Source organism: Cupressus sempervirens, chromosome 4 (genome assembly GCF_028749045.1).
Source record: "Cupressus sempervirens isolate cs-2001-9-10 chromosome 4, ASM2874904v1, whole genome shotgun sequence".
Classification (NCBI taxonomy): Eukaryota; Viridiplantae; Streptophyta; class Pinopsida; order Cupressales; family Cupressaceae; genus Cupressus; species Cupressus sempervirens.
This window is the reverse complement of record NC_143121.1, coordinates 899,205,638-899,220,697: the sequence shown is the minus strand read 5'-3', so window position 1 is coordinate 899,220,697 and position 15,060 is coordinate 899,205,638.

Sequence of the window (15,060 nt, the reverse complement as noted above, 5' to 3'; positions counted from 1 at the left end):
GAGGAAGAGCGAGAGAGAGGAGGATGGGAGTGCATGTGTGTGAAAGAGAGAGAGTAGGGAATGGGAGAGGGGGAAGATAGAGTAGCTTGAGAGAGAGTATGGGATGGAAGAGAGAGTAGGGGATGTAAGAGAGAGTAGGCAATAGGAGAGGGAGTGGGAGAGGGGGGATAGAAATGTGTGTAAGAGAGAAAGAGAGAGAGTGTGAAAATGTGAGAGACGGTAGGGGGTAGTAGAGAGAGAGTAGAGAGGGAGAGAGTGAGAGTGAGAGAGAGAGAGAGAGAGTGAGAGAGAGTGAGAGTAGGCAGTGGGAGAGGGAGAGTGAGTGAGAGAAAAAGTAGAGGATGGGAGAGGAGAGAGGGGGGATGGGTGTGTGTGAAAGAGAGAGATTATGGAATGAGAGAGGGGAGAGAGAGATAGAGAGAGTAGGGGATGGGATAGAAAGAGAGTAGGCAATGGCAGAGGGAGTGGGAGAGGGAGAGAGAGGGTGGATGGAAGAGAAAGAGATTAGGCAATGGTAGAGGGAGTGGGAGAGGGAGAGAGAGGGGGGATGGAGGTGTGTGTAAGAGAGAAAGTAGGGGATGGGAGAGAGTGTGAGAGAGAGTAGGGGTGGCAAAGAGAGAGAGTGAGAGTAGGGGATGGGAGAGAGAGGGAGAGAGTGAGAGAGAGAGAGATAGTAGGCGATGGGAGAGGGAGTGGGAGGGAGAGAGAGAGGGGGAATGGAAGTGTGTAAGAGAGATAGAGTTGGGGATGGGAGAGAGTAGGCAATGGGAGAGGGAGTGTGTGAGAGAGAGAGGGGGGGGGAATGGGAATGTGTATAAGAGAGATAGAGTAGGGGATGGGAGAGAGTGTGAGAGTTTGAGAGAGAGTAAGGGTGGGTAGAGAGAGCTTGTACAGGATGGGGGTGAGAGAGAGAGAGAGAGAGAGAGAGAGAGAGAGAGAGAGAGAGAGAGAGTAGGGGATGGGAGAGAGTGTGAGAGAGAGTAGGGGATGGAAGAGAGAGAGTGAGAGTAGGGGATGTGAGAGAGAAAGTAAAGAGGGAAAGAGAGTACTTGAGAGAGAGAGAGATAGTAGGTGGTGCAAGAGGGAGTGGGAGAGGGAGAGAGAGGGGGGATGGGAGTGTGTGTGACAAATCTAGAGAGTGGGGGATGGGAGAGGAGAGAGAGAGGGGGGATGGGAGTGTGTGTCTATGAAAGAGAGAGAGTAGGGGATGGGAGAGGGGAGAGAGAGAGTAGGGGATGAGGGAGAGAAAGTAGGCAGTGGGAGAGGGAGTGGGAGAGGGAGAGAGAGAGAGGGGGGGAATGGGAATGTGTGTAAGAGAGACAGAGTAGGGGATGGGAGAGAGTGTGAGAGTGTGAGAGAGAGTAGGTGGTGGCGGAGAGAGCTCGTATGGGATGGGAGAGAGAGAGTGAGATTAGGGGATGGGAGTGTGAGAGAGAGTAGGGGATGAGAGAGAGAGAGAGAGAGAGTGAGAGTAAGGGATGGGATGGGAGAGAGAGAGAGTAGAGAGGGAGAGAGAGAACTTGAGAGAGAGAGATCTAGTAGGCGGTAGGAGAGGGAGAGGGAGAGAGATAGGGAGGATGGGAGTGTGTGTGACAGATGTAGAGAGTAGGGGATGGGAGAGAAGAGAGTGGGGGGATAAGAGTGTGTGTGTCTATGAAAGAGAGAGAGTAGGGGATGGGAGAGAGTGTGAGAGTGTGAGAGAGAGTAGGGGGTGGTAGAGAGAGAGTACGGGATGGGAGAGACAGAGTGAAAGGATGGGAGAGATAGAGTGAAAGGATGGGAGAGAGTGAGAGAGAGAGTAGGGGGCGGCTGAGAGAGAGAGAGAGTACGGGATGGGAGAGACGGAGTGAAAGGATGGGAGAGAGTGTGAGAGAGAGTAGGGGATGGGACAGAGTGTGAGAGAGAGTTGGGAATGGGAGAGAGAGAGAGTAAGAGTAGGGGATGGGAGAGAGAGAGTAGAGAGGGAGAGAGAGAACTTGAGAGAGAGAGATAGTAGGTGACCTGGGAGAGGGAGTGGGAGAGGAGGAGAGAGAGGGATGGGAGTGCATGTGAAAAATCTAGAGAGTAGGGGATGGGAGAGAAGAGAGAGGGGGGATGGGAGTGTGAGTGTGAGTGTGTGTGTGTATGTGTCTGTGAAAGAGAGAGGGTAGGGGATAGGAGAGAGTGTGAGAGCATGAGAGAGAGTAGGGGGTGGCAAAGAGAGAGTACGAGATGGGAGAGACAAAGTGAAAGGATGGGAAAGAGTGTGAGAGAGAGTAGGAGGTGGCAGAGAGAGAGAGTACGAGATGAGAGAGACAGAGTGAAAGGATGAGAGAGAGTGTCAGAGAGAGTAGGGGATGGGAGAAAGTGTGAGAGAGAGTTGGGGATTGGAGAGAGAGAGACTAACAGTAGGGGATGGGAGAGAGAGAGAGAGTAGAGAGGGAGAGAGAGAACTTGAGAGAGAGAGAGAGATAGTAGGTGGTGGGAGAGGGAGTGGGAGAGGAGGGGAGAGAGGGATGGGAGTGCGTGTGAGCGATCTAGAGAGTAAGGGATGGGAGAGGGGAGAGAGAGAGTAGCCCAAGAGAGAGAGAGAGTAGCGGATGGGAGAGAGGGGTGGATGGGAGTGTGTGTAAGAGAGAGTAGGGGATGGGAGAGAGTGTGAGAGAGAGTAGGAGGTGGCAGAGAGAGAGAATGGGATGGGGGAGAGAGAGAGAGTGAGAGTAGGGGATGAGAGAGAGTGTGAGAGAGAGAGTAGGGGATGGGAGAGAGTGTGAGAGAGTAGGGAGAGGGAGATAGAGAGAGGGGGATAGGAGTGCATTTGACAAATCTAGAGAGTAGGGGATGGGAGAGAAGAGAGAGGGGGGATGGGAGTGTGTGTGTGTGTGTCTATGAAAGAGAGAGAGTAGGGGATGGGAGAGAGTGTGAGAGAGAGTAGGGGGTGGCAAAGAGAGAGTACGAGATGGGAGAGACAGAGTGAACGGATGGGAAAGAGTGTGAGAGAGAGTAGGAGGTGGCAGAGAGAGAGTACGAGATGAGAGAGACAGAGTGAAAGGATGAGAGAGAGTGTGAGAGAGAGTTGGGGATGGGAGAGAGGTGGGGATTGGAGAGAGAGAGAGTAAGAGTAGGAGATGGGAGAGAGAGAGTAGAGAGGGAGAGAGAGAGATAGTAGGTGGTGGGAGAGGGGAGAGAGAGAGAGAGCAGCCCGAGAGAGAGAGAGAGAGAGAGTAGCGGATGGGAGAGAGGGGCGGATGGGAGTGTGTGTAAGAGAGAGTAGGGGATGAGAGAGAGTGTGAGAGAGAGTAGGAGGTGGCAGAGAGAGAGAATGAGATGGGAGAGAGAGAGAGAGTGAGAGTAGGGGATGGGAGAGAGTGTGTGAGAGAGAGTAGGGGATGGGAGAGAGAGAGTAGGGAGTAGGGGATGGGAGAGGAGAGAGAGAGGGGGATGGGAGTGTGTATCTGTAAAAGAGAGAGTTTAGGGGATGGGAGAGAGAGAGTAGTAGATGTGAGAGTGTGAGAGAATAGGGAGATGGGGGAGAGAGAGAGAGAGAGAGTAAGAAGTGGGAGAGGGAGGATGGGAGTGTGTGTGAGAGATCTAAAGAGTAGGGGATGGGAGAGGAGAGAGGGTGAGAGAGATAGAGAGAGTAGGCGGTGGGAGAGGGAGAGCGAGAGAGAGTAAAGGATGGGAGAGGGGAGAGAGAGAGAGTGTAGGGGATGGGAGAGGGGAGAGAGAGTAGGAAGAGAGAGAGAGTAGGGAGAGAGAGAGAGAGAGAGTAGGGAGGGTGGAGAGTGATGTGTATGCGCTATAGCACGTACGCACTATGTGAAATCACCTAAAAATGGTCAAAAAGCAACTTTGGGGCCCGTTTCATTCATTCTCTGCTTTTGTTCTGTTCTGCACTCTGTTATCCCGACAGAAATTGCGGGTTTCAACACAGCAAACACTCTTCCAAGGTGGCAAACACTATTTCAAGCTAACAAACACTATTTCAAGGTGGCAAACACTTTTGGAAGCTAGCAAACACCAAATTCAATCATTGGATACACGATTTGAAGACTTTTTGAATATTCCTTGTATAGAAAAGGTTAGTGCAATCTATTTTAAATATTGTTTGTTGATATATAGATACAAATTTGATTATAATTTGACATGTTGTTTAATATATAGTGAATTCATTGAAATTTGTATGTTTCAATGAAATGTTATTTCGAAATGGTTAGAAATTTGACAATTCATTTTATATATATATTGTGTATTCATTCAAATAATTATAATTTTTATATGTATTTGAATAATTTGTAATTTACACATTTTAAGTAATTCAAATGTTTGAATAATTTTACATGTAGAAATCATCATCATGCCAAGGAAGAAACCAAAAAATCAAACAAATGAAGATAGGGAGAGAGATTTGGCAATTAAAAGAGATAAAATGAAATTACTACGTGAGTAAAGTGTTAGATTAGGTGAAAAACTAATCTCCCAAGAACACCTGCATGCATAAACCTATCACATGGATGAAGCAAAGAACAAAGGCAAGGAAAAATCATGGAGGCCAAAAAGCTAGATCCATCTTATGGACATGCAAAGAGCAATATCACATATAATCCAATAAGTGAATTAATAAAATACAAAGAGGTGAATCCTTATAAAGGAATCATGAAACCCGAAAAGGGAAACTAAAGCCTAAAAAAGCTAGGGTTGCACAATATAATTAATAGAATATTAATTATATGCACCTACAAGATAGCTTAAGAAAACTAGAGTAATAGGAAACTTAATTAATTAAATCAAAGTGATTTAATTAATAAGTTAGAACAAATAATTACTCTAATACCCCCCCTTAAGTGAAGCTTGGGAGGAAGCTAACCTAGCATAGCTATGAAAAAGAATTGGGTCCCGGCAACAAGGCCAAATCAGGTACCCAATCACAACAAAATCTCTATAAAGAGGAGAAATAGAGAAAACCACATGAGAAAAACCCTACTCCAAAAAGACATAGCAAAGAATGTTCTAGAAGAAGGAACAAAGAGATCAGAAGAGAATCATTGAAGCATGAAGAACCGCAAAACTTTGTCAAAATGTTGATCTGTAGAACCTCCATGGAAATAGAAAGCATGAACCATCAACCAAAGGAACCTCCATGGAAATAGAAGGCATGAACCATCAACCAAAGAAGCATAGAACAACAATATAACCTCTCCTTAAGGCAGGTGAGGTGACAGGCAGCTGAAAAGATGGGCCAAAAATCTCCTACAACACAGGAGCCAAACACATCGAGAGTGAGGTACAAACACAAATAAAGGCTCGTTTCATCGACACTGCATGAGGAATTAGAGAAAGAGGACCTATAAGTGGCAAACAACTATCCCCCCCATGGCACTTTATAAAATAGTGCGAGTACAATGAATCACAATGATGAAAAGGATCCCGAAACGCAAGAGTGGCACTTTATCTCAGTGCGTTGCATAAAAATGCTTACAATGAATATCAACAATGATCAGAAAAGACATAAGGCTGAAACAACAAAAGGTAGAGCCCAAAACGAAGCAACTGAAGCAACAAAAACGATCTCCGGACTTGAAACAAACAAGATATCCACCAGAATGCTAAAATGCAAAAGACTGAATAGAATGTGCCTAGAACAAAATCTGGAACAACAACTAGCATCATTGGAAAGAGCACAGAAAGAGATTTCCAACGATATAAAGAAGTCCAAAATCGAAGATCGGAAGCTCAAGATACGCCTCCCGGAGTGCAAAATAGAACATCCAGCTTTGACTACCAAAAAAGGCAACCAAAATGCATCAAAACCCAAAAAAACCTATACCAGCATCTCCGTCTCGGAACCAGCTTTCCAGCGCATTTTTCGGATTGAAAAAATACGTCTGTATGCTCAAGTTACGAAGAAAAAACCTCCAGGGCCTCTGAAAATGCAAAATTATTTTTTTTTAAATAAAAAAAAATAATAAAAAAACAAAAAACTCCACCACCACTGCATCGGCGGCGGAGCAGAGGCCGGGTGGTGGGAGGGCGAAGTAGAGGCCACCATGGGCGGGCCGCTGGCGGACCGCCAGCGGTTGCCGCCAGCGGCTCCGCTGCGGTTTCTTAACCGCGGCGGTTTAAAACAGCCGCAAATAAAAATATTTTGCAATTTTTTTTTATTTTTGCCTTGTACTGCGTGCAGGGGGCTGTACGGCCCTGTCGGACAAAAAAAATTTGCCTCCCAGACCAACGGTGTCCAAAATGGACAAATTTTATATGGATTCTGACTACAAACGGCCTTCCGAATTCAATGGAAGCGTCCGTTTGAGCCCAAAGTGCCCCAAAAAAATTTTTTTTTGCCCGTACGGCCTCCCACTACTCTGAGAAACGCAGCTTCTGAAATGCTTCAACAAACCACGAACAGCGAGCAGCAAGCTTGCTCTGATACCATGTTAGAATCTGAAAAGATTAATAACCCAGAAAACTAGTGCAAAGAGTAAATTTTAGTTTCCTTATTTGAGAGATTCAGGGGGGGCTAATAAACTTTTTTGTAGTTTTTTGAAAAAAGAAGTATGCTCTTCTCTTGCATCTTTGGATGATCCTGAGAATCAGAAAAGTTTTGACAAAAACGGTTTTTCTCTGGGGTTTCAATCTCAAATTTGACAACCAACTTGCATATTTGGAATTTTCAATCAGTTTTGCAGGTTCCAGCATGCCATTGATGAACTTAAGATACCATGTTAGATTAGGTGAAAAACTAATCTCCCAAGAACACCTGCATGCATAAACCTGTCACATGGATGAAGCAAAGAACAAAGGCAAGGAAAAATCATGGAGGCCAAAAAGCTAGATCCATCTTATGGACATGCAAAGAGCAATATCACATATAATCCAATAAGTGAATTAATAAAATACAAAGAGGTGAATCCTTATAAAGGAATCATGAAACCCGAAAAGGGAAACTAAAGCCTAAAAAAGCTAGGGTTGCACAATATAATTAATAGAATATTAATTATATGCACCTACAAGATAGCTTAAGAAAACTAGAGTAATAGGCAACTTAATTAATTAAATCAAAGCGATTTAATTAATAAGTTAGAACAAATAATTACTCTAATATAAAGAAAATTGCAAAGCAATAATGAAGAATTTACTTTCGAAGAGGATCAAGAACCATCGGTACCAATAAACAAAGAGGAAGAATTGGAAAGACAAAGAGAACGAATGAGACTGTTACGCTCAAGAAGACAATTGAATTGTGAAGCTACACCATCTTCTAATGTTGGAGTCATATCATCCGCTACACCATCTTCCAATGTTGAAGTCATATCGTCCTCTCATGTTGAAGAGACACCGATTTGTAGATCCGACGATATACACACTCCATCATGTCATGTTGAAGGCACAACATCAACACATCAAGTAGGTGATATTCCATCTTTTGCATCTTATTGCCAAGGCACATCATCTTCGGTTCAAGGTACGCAATACACTCAACCTTATGTTGATGTTCAAAATGTTGAGAGAATTGAAGAGATTATAACACCTTCTAGAATTTGTTTTAGAAAATCAAAATATTTGATTGACATTGATAGTAACATTTTGAAATCAATGCATGACAAGATTAGCAAGCGTACTTGTCAAAGAAAAGTTAATCGTATGTGGAGATTATTTTTTGATGAATTAAATATTACAAGTGAATGCCAATTATTTGTTGAAATGATGAGGAATTTAAAATTTAGGCCTATCATGAAGATTCTTGGGCTAAGAATGATGGATGATTCAAATGAAAAAAACATTGTAAAGAATCTAATGAATGCTTATGACAAAGTGGGTTCTAAATCACGCACCAAAGATAGTAATATCGCAAGACGAGTACTTACATTGACAATAGTAAGTAGCCAAATGAAGAAAGCTCGACTCATGAGAAAGAAAAGCAAAATATTAAAAATTGGTAGAGGTACTCTAAGGAGAGCCATGCTAAGGCGTGAGAGATTGGAAGATCCAACAAAAAATGAGTTATGGACATTTAGCGGTAGACTACCGCGAAAGGATAAAGAAATTAGTGAAGCCTTGAAATCATTGATCGAAGATTTTTGGAAAAATAACACACGTGTTTCCCCTAATCAAAGAGATGTTGTAAGAAGGAGGATTGGTAACCAAAATCGCGAGCCACATGCGAAACATTTTTTGGACACAACTCAGACACAATTTTTTGCAAAATTTATTGGTATGTATCCTCAAATTCGAATAAGTCAAAGATTTTTTGAGATGGGTAAACCTTTTTATGTGAAGATAAATCACACACGCACAACTTGTTGTTGTAGGATACATATTGAATTTTCTAACCATTTTGATGTTTTTAGGCATATATGCATAATTTTGCATTCTCAGTTTGTTTTGCAGAATTGTGACATAAATGAGCCACCAAGATCTTCAAGAGAATTCATATCCAACATTTTATGTGAAATAAGGGACGACCAACAATTTTACAAGACATCATGCTTGGATGGTACATGCTTATTTTGTGGTTCTTTGCAACTTTTATCAACTTGTCAACATATGGATAGTACACATGCAATTGGAAATGAAATAGTAGATTACGAAAAATTTAAGACAGTGACATATGCTCTAAAAGATGGGAAACATGGTAAAAGATGTGATTTAGTCATTGAAAAGATTCCAGTGTATGAGTTCATGAAGATTTTTTGTGAAAACATTATTTACAAGTATGCAAGGCATACCCATAGAGCTCGATGGCTGGATTTGCAATTCAAGTTGTGCAAAGATACGTTTCCACTGGATACCATTGTTTCGGTTGTAGATTTCACAGAGAACTACACACTACAACCACAAAATGAGGTGCAAGCAAAGTATTATACTTCTCAACAGGTTTCCATATTTGTTCACATAACATTCATGCATTCACCTACAAGTATAGAGGATGACAGGAAGATTTTGAGGGAGTACCATTTTTACATCATCGATGATCGATCACATTCTACGTAGTTCGTACATGGTTGTTTTCAACTATTTTATGGAGATTTGGCTAACAAGGGCATCACATATCGTCAGCACATTATTTGGTCAGACAATTGTGCATCTCAATTCAAGAATGCATGGATGTTCTATTGGTTGAGCAGGATGCACAAGTTGTGTAGAATTCAATACATGTGGAATTTCACAAAGGCTGGTCATGGAAAGGGAGAGCACGATGGTGCAGGCGTATGCATCAAAAGAGCCTTAGCTCGTGAAGAACTAAAGTACAAAGATGAAGCAATATTGACAAATGCAAAATCCATTGTCCAGTGGTGTAACACTACAATGGGTCCAAGTAAGGAAGGTGAGTCTACGGTTCGTAGATTTTTTTGGTTGATAGATAATACTAACATTGCACCATATCAGGATTGTTGCACAATAACATGATCCAGTGAGTTGCACTCTTTTAGAAGCTTTGATGTAGGTTCATGGAGTATCCACACATGAAAAATGGCATGCTATTGTCCATCATGTGCAGAGGAAAATTGGGATGACTGTGAGTCGACTGAATGGGTGGACAAATGGGATATACGGGTTTTGGACCCAATTGACACCTATCGTCCCCCACAAGCACTAGAAATGGTACAGATGGAATCGTCTATTGACTTTGACCGCTTGTCTGATCTAGTGCAACCTAGTAATATATATATTTATATATCTTTGTAATTTCAATATGTAACTTTATAACTTTTACGCAAGTATTTTCTGAATTAATGACTACATTTTGTACATTTGTCACTGCAAGCCATGTTTTTGTTGTTATTGCACCTGAAGACAATGAAGAAGGGACATATTATTATTTGTGTCGTTGTGTTCAAGCCAAACAAAAATTGGATTAGTCGGTTATAGATGGTGAAGGTTTAGAGTACCATGTCGGTGCGGTGGTTGTAACCGGCACATGGCTTAGACGATAGTCTATGAAGAACCCTAACTTGTGGTTATTCGAGGATTGGCAAACAGAGAGGAAGATTATTCATTATTCAAATCTTGTTGTCGCATCAAATGTCCACTTGATAAAATATGGTGAAAAACCACATAATAAGAATCTTTGGAAAGTTCGCGAGTCAGACCACGAGGCAATACTTGAGACATTAAAATGTCGAGCAAATCTAGTTGGCTCATTAGATTGAATACAGAGAGAGGGAGAGAGAGAAAGAGTGATCAACTGGATCCAAGTACATTGTTGCAACCTCTTCCCCAAGACTGTCCACATGACTAAGGTGGACCGTATTGTTATGATGCGTAAGTGATGAGATTTAGTTTAAATCATAGATTTTATGTTTTGATTTGTTTAGAATCTAGATTTTATGTTTTGATGTCTCCAATTTTTTTAAAGCTAGAACAATATTTTTCATATTTTCTTATTGTGACGATATTTTTCTTTCATTGCATGTTCTCTTGGATGACAGGAGGGAGAGAAGAAAAATAAGTAGATTTCCAAACAGCTAGCCACCCTTCTTCATGTAATTTATTCATTTAAGGTAAAAGTCCCATTTCCTTTGTTTGGCTTTGGTATTTGGTTATTTAAAGTCATTATTCTAGTTGGACCTTCGTATGTTTGAATTTGGGATTGTTTAGTGTCTATTTGTTATGATTATACTAAATTATTAATTCTATGATGTTTCTATTATTTAATTATTTAAAATAAATTAAAACTTTTTGTATAAAATTATTATTTTTTATTTCTATCTATTTGTTATGATTATTTCTATTATTTAAAATAAATTAATTCTATAATATCTCTATGATGAACTATTTATATTTCTAAAATTTACATATTTTAAATTAGATATCTCTCGACTTAATTTACCAAAAAAATTAATTAAAATTTTAGGTATGCTAGTGGTACACCATGACCAACAATCAAACTATTATAACAATACAAATACATTTAAATAGTAATGTAAGAATGGTTTAGTTCACATAAAAAATAAGTCTATTTTAGATATTCTAAATACATCACAAAACTTTATCGCTTCAAAAAAATTGGAATTCCTCCCATCTACTTGAGTTCCCATCAATTGTCCATAAAACTAGGAAAGGGAATAGGTGCTATGCTCCCAATCCCAACATCCTCCTATCCACTACTAGGAGATGTGTGTAATGTAGGATTTAGCTCCATCAACTTAGTCATTTTTTTCACTAGTTGATTGGGACTCTCACCATTTGTTTCCAACTATGGTGACAATGCTTGGGGTTACACTTATTAAGTAAGAATATTTCCTAATCTAGGGATTAGAGCATTGAACATATCAAAATGTGATTTATGCTATGGGAGAAGAGGTATGTTGGGCATTACTAATTGATTCTAGGGCTAGTGCAATTACATCTCCTTCCACTAGTGTTGTAAATATAATTTCTATAGTTGTTGAAGGTGCACCTCCAATATTTGGTCTATATCTCTTTCAAACATTTAGATTATCCTTTCTTTCCTCTTCTATTCCTTTAGTGCAACTTTCTCCGCAACTCATTTTCCCCTCTCTATAGCATCTAAGATCTCATTTCTTGCAATCTTTTCCTCTCTCCCATCTTTCCTATCCCTGATCTTCTCCTTCATGTAAAGTGCATTAGCCTCAAATAACTTCTTAGTCTCTCTTGTTCATTAGAATTTTGTATCCTTTTCTTTGGTAGCTATAGGAATCTACTGGGTAAACCACTATGTTGTTTTCTGTCTAGTGGCATGTAACGTATAAAATCAACATCTCCATCATAGTCATTTTGGGCCTAGGTATCAAAAAATTGTTAACTATTTATTTCATCATGGTTGCCACCATTTGAAAAGCATTAGATGACATCCTTGGGGTCAACATGTGGTGGGGATGGAATTAAAAGGGAAACATTTTCATCCCCACAAGTATTTGGTTACCCAAGGTTTGTGACAACCTCCTACAACCAATCTGGTTGTGAATCTTGCATTAGCAAGCTTAATCTAATATCAATGTTTGTTGTATGCTCAAGGTTTTATCTCCTATAGTAGTCCACTGGCTGGTTCAGGTTTTCTGGTTGGGTATTTTTAGGTGCAATTGTACCTAGTCCCTTCATATTTTGTCCATAACTCCTCAACAAAGTGTTAATTGGTTCATCTAATAAGCCATTGATTTTTAGGAAGGATTCAATAGTGATTTCCTCCCCCTCGCTTTACAACTCATCAATATTTGCATCATCTACAGTAGTTGTTTCTTCTGATCCACTACTTGTGGGTTGTGGTTTAGATCCCTATTTTCCATCCTCATCAACAATGAAGCACTTTCTTGGGCCTATATCATTCACTAAAACCTCCCTATTCAAAGACCATATCCCTATCCTATGGAAACCACTCATTATATTATCGGGTGTAAGTGCCAAATTGGAGGCTTTGCTGGATAACTTTCCTAACTCCTCACGACCAATATTGATTTGAGGGTTCCTAGCCAACCACACATTCCAAATATGTTTTAAGTAAGATTTTAATGGTGAGAAAAAACTAACATCCAATGATTGACACCTATAGATGGTATATGCTACAAGTGACACACAATCTATGCCCAACTTCTTTGCTTTATCAATTATTTTCCATGTCATATGGATTCCATGATCATCAAATACTAGAAGACACCTTTTTGAGAGAAACACCCCACATGGAATTGTTCTTACAAAGTGGTCTAGCCAATTCAAGAATAATTATTTCATCATCCATCCATGTACTTGGACTGCCATGTAGGCCTTGAGATCATAATTGAAAATGTAGTTTTTTATATGTCTCTTAGCCTTGAACAAATAAAAATTGGAATTCTCTAACCAACAATAATGTAAGGAGACCCACCCTGCTAGTTTAGGCCACTATGCCCAAACTAACCAATGACTTCTTCTGATCCTATAGGGTTTCTTCCTGACCCTATTCCCAAGAGGATATCTCCCAACTATCCCCTTCCCTAGGATCTATGCACACCAATTGACTATGTCAACTTAAATCACCCCAATATTCAAATGAAGGCATTTTCTCTCTACTAGGAAAAATTGGGCACAAACCCCAATGCAATATCTAGGGTTATTATATGGTCCTCAACTTGATATTTCCAAACTCTCCTAATCATCACAAGACTCCACTCACCAACCCAAATCATAGATGTCCTTTTCTTTCTTACTTGACCTACTAGGTCTAGAGCCCCAATTAGGCCAAAATTTTCAAACTCACTAGGTGCTCTTGCACCATTCTCCCCATGTGACAAAGAACTCATGGTGGATAAATTTGAAGGAATTTCGTAGGAATACCTTTCTTTCCAAAATCACTCTCATCTATCCATGTTACTTCAGATTCTGGTTGATCCTTCCATTTGATAAGATGCTCCATATAGGTGCCATGACAAGTCTTCTTCTTGATTCTTGAATCCATAACCTTTTCAGCTTTTGGCTGAGATTATAATGGGATAGTGACTTCTTCAACCTTTGATTTTGTTTGTCCTTCTATGAATGTAGGCCCTTTATATTGAACTTAGTCCTTGACATTAAAGATAAGGTAAATTTCCAAGTTTGGTGGGAGTTCTATTTTGTCGGCATTAGAACCATAATTTGCAGGTAGCTTACAAGGTCCTATCCTATACATTTGTAGCTTGGTTGGAACACCCTATGCAAGTACGAAAACTTGTCCTTGGCATCATATCATGGCCTCAACACCTTGGATCATCTCAAAACATCTAATTTAACATGTTCGAACTCCTTGCACACTCTCAACAACTCATCTCTTACACTTTCTCAAGTTTGCCTCTTCTAGGCTTGTTCCAACTAGCCCTTGCCAGTCACTAATTTGTTGTTTTCTCCAAAAATTTCCACAAGAATTCCTAAACTATTGGGTGATTAAAATACCCTTTTCCTCACTCTAAAATATAATCCAAAACCAACTACACTTGTTTTGTAAAATATCACTCAAAACTGGCTATTTCAGTCTGCCAACTAGGCCTAGTTTGAGGCCATTTACAAAGAAACTCACAATCCCTTGACTTTTGGAACTCCCATGACCCAAAAAAGTCTTAAGACATGACTCAAATGCAATGATTCTTCTATTTTTTTGGTCTCATGATCAACTTTACAATGGTTTTTACATAACCCTCCTTTCTAGCCCCTTTACCCTAGGGCTTTCTAGAACTCTTACTTTGCAATGTCTCTAGAACCCCAAAATGGTTCAAACACCTTCACTTTGGTTATATTAGATGACTTCAAACATAAAATGAAACTCTTTTTTGGAGAAAACACTAAATCCACCTTGGGAGCAATCACATACCCCTTTTTATGCACTCAAATTTTAGGGAAAACTATGCAAATACTTCTTAAATGGTTTCAACACTCAAATTTTCAGATGGAAATGGTTATTATAGACACAAACCAACAAGAAAAATCCCAAACTTGAGGTTTCTCAACACTCAACAATCAAATTTCAAAACTGTTACCAACACTTACTACTAGGACAATTTCTAGTTTTAACGGTCAAACTCCCAAACCATACAAAGGACCCCCTGCTGTTTTTGCATTTTAAAACACTCTTTTTGGAGACCTACAATAACCTCTCTCACTTTTTGGAGATCACACTCCGTTTTCATTTTACGACACCATCTCGGGTGATGCTGAAACTTGCAATGTCGGCTAGTACAAAGTTGCCAACTGCCAAATCTCTCTCACCTTTCCTCATGGGATCGAACTGTCTGCTCCGTTAGCTCCACGTGGCCGGGTAAACCCTATCCCCAACCTTGTCCTATCCCCTTCAGTGCTCAAACGTTCTCAGGCACGCCAATCCAAAATGTCCCCAAGGGTCACTAAGTGCCATAGGGCTGCGATCTTTGATGGGGCATATCTCGGAGCTCGTGCGAGGTATGGATGCGATTCTAGTTCCTACAAGACCGTTTTGCAGAGACCTACAATAAACCCTCTCACTTTTTGGAGATCACACTCCATTTTTGTTTTACAACGCCATCTCGGGTGATGCTGAAACTTGCAGTGTGGGCCAGTACAAAGTTGCCAACTGCCAAATCTCTCTCACCTTTCATCGTGGGATCAAACTGTCTGCTCCGTTAGCTCTGGGTCGCTGGG